The following is a 9803-nucleotide window of genomic DNA, read 5'->3' as shown; positions in this document are numbered from 1 at the left end:
TAAAATTGATATTTGCTGGACTAGTGCAATTGGGTTTGAAATAAAATTGACTTGCATATCTATTATAATAATATAATCAATATATCAAAATAATACAATATCAAAATAATAATCAAATATATATTCCTTCTTAGTGCATTTGTTTTTTTTCTCCATGTTCAGTTTTATTGAAAAGAACATGATATTGATCATAGTGATGACTAAATCTGAGTAATAAAGACAATAATGATTTAAATAAAGAAGATATGCCATAGCACTGCTGAAGTTTGCCAGGAATTTCTTGCTAAGATGTCATCAACTATTTTCTTTCCATTCAATCAATTCTGATAATAATAGACAATAGCTAGGAAAATGTGTTTTGAAACAAATATTAGTTTAAGCCATATAGAGAGCTTTCTTTAAGTCTATAACTTTATTTTTCTTCTTCTTATTGGTCCTTTACATAAGAGTAATAAGATAAATGCAACAGATTAAATCTAACAGTTGTGTGATGTAATTCTATAATAAAAATACAAAAACTCCTTGATTGCACTTGGAGTTGTAATTTTTTATATAAAGATGTTCAAGAAAGATTAAACAACTGACATTGCTTTAGAAATTCATGCTCTACTGGGCACTGATATGCAAATTTTAGCAACTTTCAAATCTATTTTGAGTTCCTCCTCCCTCCTGTCTTAAAAAATGTTAATAATCTTATTCTCTGTCTTGTGTCTAAACGTTAAATGAAAATTCTTAGTCTCATATTACCTTTATCTTAGAGCATGCTGTCGCAGGTGATCCTAGGCAGGGCTATAGTACCCAATACTGATGATGGATTCCAGCTCCCTCTTTAAACAATGTGTTTCCAGCAATATAAGCAATATATTTCTGGCTATGTACATTGCTATCTCAAATGTCTCCCTAGGCTGATAGAAGGACCCCACACCAGTATGAGAAGCCAAAACATTATCATTTTACCAATGAAAGAGAAACTCCAAAAACAAACAAACAAAAAAGATGTTTTTACCTGGGAATCAGATACTGAGGTAGACAAGTCTGGAAGTCTTTCTAAATGCCCTCGAAAGTCCCTGGGATTTTGCATTCCTTTTATTTTCTTGTAAAATATTCCCTTTCCTACTCGACACTTACTGTTTTCTTCTCCTTAAAATCCCGTAGAACCTGTGATACATGATTTCTAGGACCTAATATCAAAAGAACTGTACCCAAGACATTGATGTGCCTTATTTTAAAGTCTCACTAAGACTAATGAATAAAAGCTGTTCAGTATTTCTTGGATACATCGCTCAGTTTGATTGACATTGCCCCTGGGAGTAGCACCAAAGGATTGCTGACACAGCCCGAATCTGGATCACGTGATTATCCTAATACATATATGGAGATGAGATACAAAGTTATTCCCCGATGGTAGGGGCATGGAGACCAGCATTTATATGAAAAAAAAATGTGTCTGTCCTGAGAGTTACTTAAGACTCACTTTTACCTTGGCTAATAATTTTCATTTAAATACTAGACTTAGGCAATTATTTTCTCTATATAGACTTCACCTTAATTACTCTGATCCATCACTCAGCAGAAATAGATTCCTCAAATCTCACACAGTTCTCACTGTCAATGTGCCTAGCATGCAGACACAAACAGCATTCTTCCTAGTATTAACAACTCCAAACAAGGATCACGAAAAATGTCAAGTGATTTGTTCCTAAGATCTAATCACAGAGTCGTAATATATATAATTTAGTGTCGTGAATCCGTAAAAGCAAACATAATTAACAACAATAATAATGTGGGCAATACACAGACGTATCAGGTTGCACAAGTTTATTAAATAGATTTTCATTTTTGTGGTATACTGTTGGATAGCAACCAAATAGAGCACACATATGTCAACATTACTGTTAGTAAGGCATAATGGTGATTATACACGCATCCCAGGTTCTATCTGAGGTTGAGAAGTTCCTATTAGAAGAAAAAAGGATAGTTGTAAGTCATAAGCATGAAAATGATGGGTACAGGATAGAGACATTGATTTTAATACTGTAGCATATACACAGTTAACAGCTGATTCTAGAGAGACATGGCCCAGATGTTGGAATACAGAATGAAGGTTAATATGTATTAGAAAGCAAGTAAGTTGGGTAGCAGAATGTGGACACATTACTCAAGGAAATGAAAACAGGGACTTCACAATTTAGAAATTTGAAACCTCTGGGTCCACAGTCCCCTGAGAAGCAGTTCCTAGATCCATAGCCCAGAGAATGGAAGTTGCTGGACCCATAACTCAGAGACCCAATATATGTCCCCTGGCAGGAACTGCAAGGTGTGAAGCTCCTGGGGTAGTAGCAGGCTGTCTGGCAGGGGTTGGACACCACATAGGACCTCTGTCTGGCAGCTGGTGGGCTCAATGCAGGTCTCCTGACAACTGCTATGCAGCTGGCAGGTGCTGGAGGAGCAGCTGGTGGTACTGCAGACCAGGTTGCTTGGGTAGGAAGCGTCACAGGAGGAACCTGAGGAGGGCAGGCAGCACCTACAGGAGGTAGAAACATTTCTAGAGCAGCAGCTGTAGACCATGTTGAGAGGAGATGTGAGCTCAGCTGGATGTAACTGAGAGGACTGTGTGTTTGAATGTCATTCTGCGGAGAGCTGGGTTTATATACTCTCAGCAACAGGTGTGGTACCCAACAGGGTCACCCTTGTCCTATTTGTGCTCTGTCCTTTATAAATGTGCTACTCACAAATTTCTCTGTAATTGCAGCTGCTTTTGAATAGTTTCCCTCAAGGTATATTTATGACTGTTGTAATTTCATTGTTATAGCAAAAGACAATAAGCTGCTGCTGTGTCATAAATGCCATGCTTGTTGAACACTAAAGATCATTTCATCATGCCCAGGAAAATATTTCTTTTTCCTCTTGACATACTTATTGTGTGTTTTGTCATGGGATTTTATTAGGAAATATTTTTCTTCATGTGGTGTGGACTAAAAGTAACTTATCTTCTTTGGTAATGAATTGGCAGCATCACTTTGGGCTTGATATGGAACTTACAGAAGATTAACCCTACTGTCATCATCCTTTTATAAATTTATTCCATGTTTAAACTTATTCCATGTTTATTACCATTGACATTTTTCTTTTCCTCCAGTAACAAAAGTATACAAACAAAAAATGAAAGAAAAGAACAAGAAAAAACGAGTAAAAGTGAACCTAGGTAGAAAGAGGAAGACTGTGGAAGCAAGGGAGAGCCTGAGGCAGCCTCGTGTGCTATGTTTTGGACCATTCTAATGGAGTTAAGCTGGTCCAGGGTCAGTAGTTGAGAGGAAGAGATGGATTTTAAATCCAGTGCTTCTGATAAATTGCTTAAGGCAGCATCAGGTTCTGAAGTGTTTAGGATGGGAATTCTACTAGCACCGCAAGGCACAGTTAGCTGACTATGTGTCTTTCCACTATGATATTTTTGTCCCTTTTTTATATTTTATTTTTAATTTATTTTACATACCTACCATAGTTCCCCTTCCCCCTCTACTCCCCCTCCCCCGCTTTCCCCAACCCACCCCCATCCACTGGTCAGGAAGAGTAAGGCCTCCATGGAGAGTCAACAAAGTCTGGCACATTCAGTTAAGGCATGACCAAGCCTCTCCTCCTCCCACATCCTTGCTTATCATGGACTTCTGTGAGGCAATGACTGAGCTTAGGGGGTATAAAAGCATTCCTAGGAGACTTTGCCAGCCAATTTTAACCCAGTTTTCCCCTTCTGCTGCTATGAAACACCTTGAATCTGCATAAGTGTTCAGGCCTTTGATCTTTTTCCTGAGTCTTCTCTATGGAAGAATCTAGAGAAGGAAAAACATATTTGAAGACTAATTATATCAAATCTTGTTTGTGCCATTTTGAAAATAAAATGTATAGTTAGTGGGTAGCATGGATAACGCTTTTCAGAACTCTGAAAACAAGCCAGTTTAAAGATTAAGCTTCTGTGTCAGTAACACGATTTTCCATGTTCTTTGACTCACATGTGTGCTGTCTTTAGCAGTATGGTCACATCAAGTTCTGGAGGGTAAGCAAGAACAATGACAGTTATCCTTTAATGCCTACTTCCCAACAGAGATGAAAGAGCTCACACATTCCTGGCACTGAGCTTTATGTTTGATAGCTTATGTTGTCTAGTAGGGGCATTGCCCCCGCGTGCGTGCGTGCGTGCGTGCGTGTAGCGTCTATAGTAGTTGGATTCTATTTGGCCTTTCAAAAGTCTTCAGCTTTAGTTCTCTCTTCCCATATACCCCTCTCCCTTGTCCTCCCACCCATGGGCCCTCTGAGTAAATACTTCCTGTTCCATTATTCCCCATTCCACTTCATTGCCACCTGAATTCTAATGCTTCTTTCTTAGAAGCCACCTCCCCGATGGGCCTTTTACTGTTTCCCTAACTTAAAGCATTCCAATGTAAACACACATAGCTAAACATTCAAAGCAAACATCCATGTAGGAAAGAGAACATGTGGTGTTCATCTTTAGGGCTTTGGATTACCCCACCTACACTTGCCATTTCCAGCTCCATCCATTTATCTACAAACTTTGCAATTTCATGTTTCTTAGTAATATTCCATTGTACAAGTGTACCACGCTTGCATTACCCATTCATCAGTGCATGAGCATACCGAGAAAGAAATCATGGCAATGATCTTATTTGCAACCTGGCAATAAAACTAACAAAACAATGAAAGTTTTGTGCAGTAAAGACATTATGACACTGAGCAAAGTATTTAAAGAAGATACATGACTATGGAAAGACCTCCCATGTTCATGGAGGGGGTCTGATCCCTGTTATGAAACTGGTAATCCTAACAAAGGCAATCTGTAAATTTCATATAAAACAATACTCACCAAAATTCATAGAAACTGAAAAAAATCCTAAAGTTCATATGCAAACATAAAAGCAGCACACCCTTCATTCCAAGTTATAGTACAATGGCATAGGAATAACAGCAGTGTGGTACTGGCATTAAAAACTGACATATTGGTGTCCACAGCCATGAGTATGCTCAGGCTGCATGAGAGGCTTGCCTCTAGCGTCCTCCGCTGTGGTAACAAGAAGGTCTGGTTGGACCGCAGTGAGACCAATGAAATCGCCAATGCTAACTCCCTTCAGCAGATCCGGAAGCTGTTCAAAGATGAGCTGATCATCTGAAAGCCATGACTATACATTCCCAGACTCAATGCGGGAAAAGCACTTTGGCTCCACGGAAGGGCAGGCTTACGGGCTTAGGGAAGCGGAAGTGTACTGCCAATGCGAGAGTTTCTGAGAAGGTGACCTGGATGAGAAGGATGCAGATTCTGTGCCCACTTCTCAGGAGATACCGTGAGTCCAAGAAGGCTGAGCGCCACATGTACCACAGCCTGTACCTGAAGGTCACAGGGGATGTCTTCAAATCCAGCGCATTCTCATGGAGCACATCCACAGGCATCAAGGCAGACAAAGACCGCAGGAAGCTCCTGGCTGACCAGGCTGAGGCTCGCAGGTCTAAGACCAAGCAAGCACAAAAGCGCCGGGAGGAGCCCTCCAAGCCAAGAAGGAGGAGATCTTCAAGACTCTGTCCAAGGAGTAAGAGACCAAGAAACCAAACTTCCCTCGTGTCTGTACATAGTGGGCTGCCTGTGGCCTCAGGTGGATCAGTCAGTAAAATCAAGCAAGTTTAAAGAAAAAAACTAACATATTGATCACTGAAATACAACTGAAGACCTAGATTATCTGATAGTTAACAGAACCGTTTTGAAACACATTACTTTAACACCCTTAAAGTTTCAGGTACACATAAATTTTCCTTTTTCTTTTTCCTTTGCAATGTTGACCCCCCCCCCATGAGGATAAAAAGATAGATGCAACTGATTCCATCTATTCATACAAATCCATTTCCATTATGGCAAGAATACAAAAATCAAGTAATCCTTGATTACTCTAGTAATTGTATATTTTTGGAAAGCAATAATTAAGGAAAACAAAGAATGGAGACACCTTCAAGAATTCATATTTCACTAGGCTTTGGTGCACAAACTTGGGCAAGCTTCAAACCCCTTCAGTCTGAAACTTTCAGTAATCTTTTTTTCTGTCATGTGTCTGGAAGGTAAATGACAATTCTGTGTCTCATAACACTTTATTTCATATAGCATGTTCCCGTAGATTGCACAGCACAGAGCATTGCAGGTTCACAAACATTTTATGAATAATATCTTCCATACAGTTTTCACAATACTTATTTGGCTATGTACTTAGGTATCTCAAGGGTCATAATAGGAAAACAAATAGTCCCACCTGTTCTTCCTCTATTGCACAGTTGTAAGAATGCAGGAAATTACACAATTTTAACCAGTGAAAGACAGAAGCAGATGAAGAAATGTTTTTTTCCATGGTATTATCATTTCCCAGAGCAGAGTTCCAACAATCTCTCCAAAACATGCCTGAAAATCTCTAGAACATTGCATCCCAGTTGTGTCTTGGAAAAGCAACTCTAAGATGTTCCTTTCTACTTTGTTTTCTACCTGCTTTCCCCAATCATAGCCCAAATAAATCATTTCCAAGTCTCTGACTTAAATCTGACTTGAGACTAAGACTAAGTAATAAAATATCATCAAATTACTAACAAACATTGCTGATGGGTGCTGTCCAGGAGAAGTACTTTTAGGTTCTCATAGCCTCCCTAACTATGTTGTTCCCACATAAAATGATGGTCTATCTAGAGAATTTATGGCACATTTTCCCATGGCTGATAATGTCCATTTAGATAATATTTTTTCTGTGTATAAGCAACATCATGAAAAACTATAATATTTCATTCTTATTTTTATTGCTTGTTTATATCATCATTACTTACTTTCTCAGGATGAGCAGAAATTAATGCCTCCAATCTGAACAATACCCACTGCCTATGAGCAATGTCTACAGATACAAATGACAGTCTACCAGGAATTGGCTACAGTGAATAAAGAATATACCCCAATACAATGTATGTATTTCTCAATCCACTCAGACAAGCATACCTATATTTAATTAGTCTTTCAAATTCACAAATGCAAAACCTATGAGCAAAATATTAATAATGGCAACAGTATATTGTGGTGTCAAATTACACCAAAGTATTCAATGATATTTCTTAAGTTGGTCTTGAATTAAAAACTACTAGCACAGGCCTACATTCATCATACAGAAAATAAGGCATAATTTGGTTACTCAGTTATCTCATAATCTGAGAATGAAAAAGTAACTGTTAGCAATAGGGGTAATCATGGAAACACCAGTTAAGTATATAGAGACTTTGACTTCAATACTGTAAGAATATAAAGACCTAGTAGTTGATGTCATAGAGACCGATCCTCTTGTTGGGCTGTAATGCCACCGAATGGCAGCTTCTAGATCCATAGGATCTGGAATGGTAGCTCCTTGAACAAAAGCTTAGAGATCCACAGTAAGTTATCTCACAGGAGTTGTAAGTCATGAAGTTCCATAGAAATAGCAGGACAGTGACAAGGTAGACAGTGCATAAGACCTTAGGAAGCTTCCTGGCTCACTACGGTCATCTAATAGTCATTGCATAGAGAGGGACTGAATTGACAGATACGGAGAGAATAGTAGGCAGTGCTGTAGACAACTTATTGGGCTAACAAGAGATACATGAGGAATCTGAGGAAGGTAGGTAGCACTTAATAAAGCGAGTAGTAAATACTTCGAAACAGCCTTTCTAAGACATGTTAGTAGGGATATGGACTCAGCTGGACATCACTGAGGAGATCTGGAGTTTAGCATTAGCTTGTGGGGAGATGCATCCCTATAATCTCAGAAATAGGCGTGGTACCCAAAAGGGTTATCCTTGGCACATGTGTTCTGCTTTCAACATTTTCAACCCGCAACTCAGTAGAAATCTATATGTCAATGTAATTGAGCTTGAGCATGTTTCTGTACAGTGTATTTGTGGCTGCTGTAGTTTTTGCTACAGCAAATATAATAAGCTACTCTTATGACAGGAATGTCATGACTGATTCACACTGATGTTTCTTCTGTAATTTCCAGAAGAATCTCCCTCTTTACTCTTGACATAATTTGTATGTGTTTTGTTTAGAATGTTGCCAATAAACCCTCTGAAGAGCAATGATTCTCAACCTGTGGTTGTAACATTTTGGGGTCACATATCAGATATACTGTATATCAGATATTCATATTATAATTCATTACAGTAGCAAAATTACCATTATGAAGTAGCAACAAAATAATGATATGTCTGGAGGTCACCACTCCATGAGGAACTGTATTAAAGGGTCACAGCATTAGGAAGGTTGAGAACCCCTGTTCTAGAGAATGACTGAGCCTATAGAAGATAAAAGGAAGGGGATGCTGATGGCCAGTCTTAAGGCAGGATTTTCCCCACTGGCCCTAAGAAGCCACTTTTACTCTCCATAGATCCCAAGGACCTTTGCTGTTTCTCTGAGCCCTCTGCTTGCACACATATGCTCTGATTGCAAAACAATTATAATTATAAATTAAATTAATGAAACAAAGGCTCAAAAATAATCGTGTATTGTGGTTAAGAACACTGCTCTTCAGAAGGAACTGGGTTTAATTCTCAGTACTCACATGGTGGCTCACAAACATCTGTTCCAGGGAATTCCTCACTCTCTTCTGGCTTCCAAATACACCAGATATGCAAAAGTTGCAAAGACATCAATAGACAAAATACACATACACATACAATTTTAAAAAGTGATATAACAGAGATTAATACAATAGTTGACAAAGTAAGGAAAAATTTTTATTGGAAGTTTAAGTTATATATACTTTTTAACAAAACATTTTAAAACTCCACTATGACTGGCACAATGTGGTAATTTGTTTAAAAACCTGCTGACTAGCATATTCAAAATAATCACAAAAATTATCTTCATAAGTTTTTGCTTTATTTGATATTATCCTTTATCATGATTCGTATATTTTACTATTATTTAAATAATAAAACTAAAGCTTTGTTAGGCTCTATTTTGGTCCCAAGAACCAAAATAAGAACTCAGATTGAGTACAATCATGGCACAAATGTTTCTGGAGTGACCGCTCACTTTTTGATTGAATTTATGGTCCACTCTATGATCTGGTATTGATACTGGTCCGTGCTGAAGGGGCCAAAACCTCAGAATAGATAGGTGATAGCCTGGGATAAAACTTACTGCCATTAATCTAAAGGAACATAGCAATAAAATGACTCCTAACGGCATATTGCTAGGTCTATAAAGTAGACCATCACTCAACCCTCATTAGAGAAGTTTCTACTTGTAGTAAATAGAAACTAACAGAGAGATCCACAACAGAACGATATGCAGAAAGCAGGAGACTTTGGAGCACTCAGTCCTAAATGGATGTTTTTTCCAATCTTCTCCCCCCAAGGCTCAGGTTCTATGGAGAAGAGGAGACAGAAAGATTCTAAGAGGAAGAGGAGGTAAATGACTCCAAGTAGACAATGTCTTCCAGACATAGCAGGACTGATATGCAAAGGAGCTCACAGAGGCTGTAACAGTGCACAGACCGCCAGTTTCAAACCAGACAAAAGCCCAGCACTGAGAAAGGGAAGCAAACACAAAGTTCCACCCACAACCAAGAAGCTGTTTGCAATTGATATCTGCTGGCAAAAAGACAATTGTTTTTCTTTTGTTTGCACAGGAGTGTCACTAAGTATATCAGTCATACCCCAAAGCAGGGACCATGTTCAGCAATAGGTGGCCAATACAAAATAGACTCCATCTCTTTTCCCCCCCAGCCCCGTGTGTGTGTGTG

General features: G+C 38.6%; 1 pseudogene; it reads left to right on the top strand.

The window, feature by feature from the left end:
- Window positions 1-5024: 5024 nt before the first annotated feature.
- On the top strand, window positions 5025-5637 carry LOC113835369 (annotated as a pseudogene).
- The last annotated feature ends 4166 nt before the right edge of the window (window positions 5638-9803 follow it).

This window comes from Cricetulus griseus, chromosome 4 (assembly GCF_003668045.3).
Source record: "Cricetulus griseus strain 17A/GY chromosome 4, alternate assembly CriGri-PICRH-1.0, whole genome shotgun sequence".
Lineage (NCBI taxonomy): Eukaryota > Metazoa > Chordata > Mammalia > Rodentia > Cricetidae > Cricetulus > Cricetulus griseus.
The sequence above is the reverse complement of the archived record's forward strand: the minus strand, read 5'-3'. Positions and strand labels throughout refer to the sequence as shown.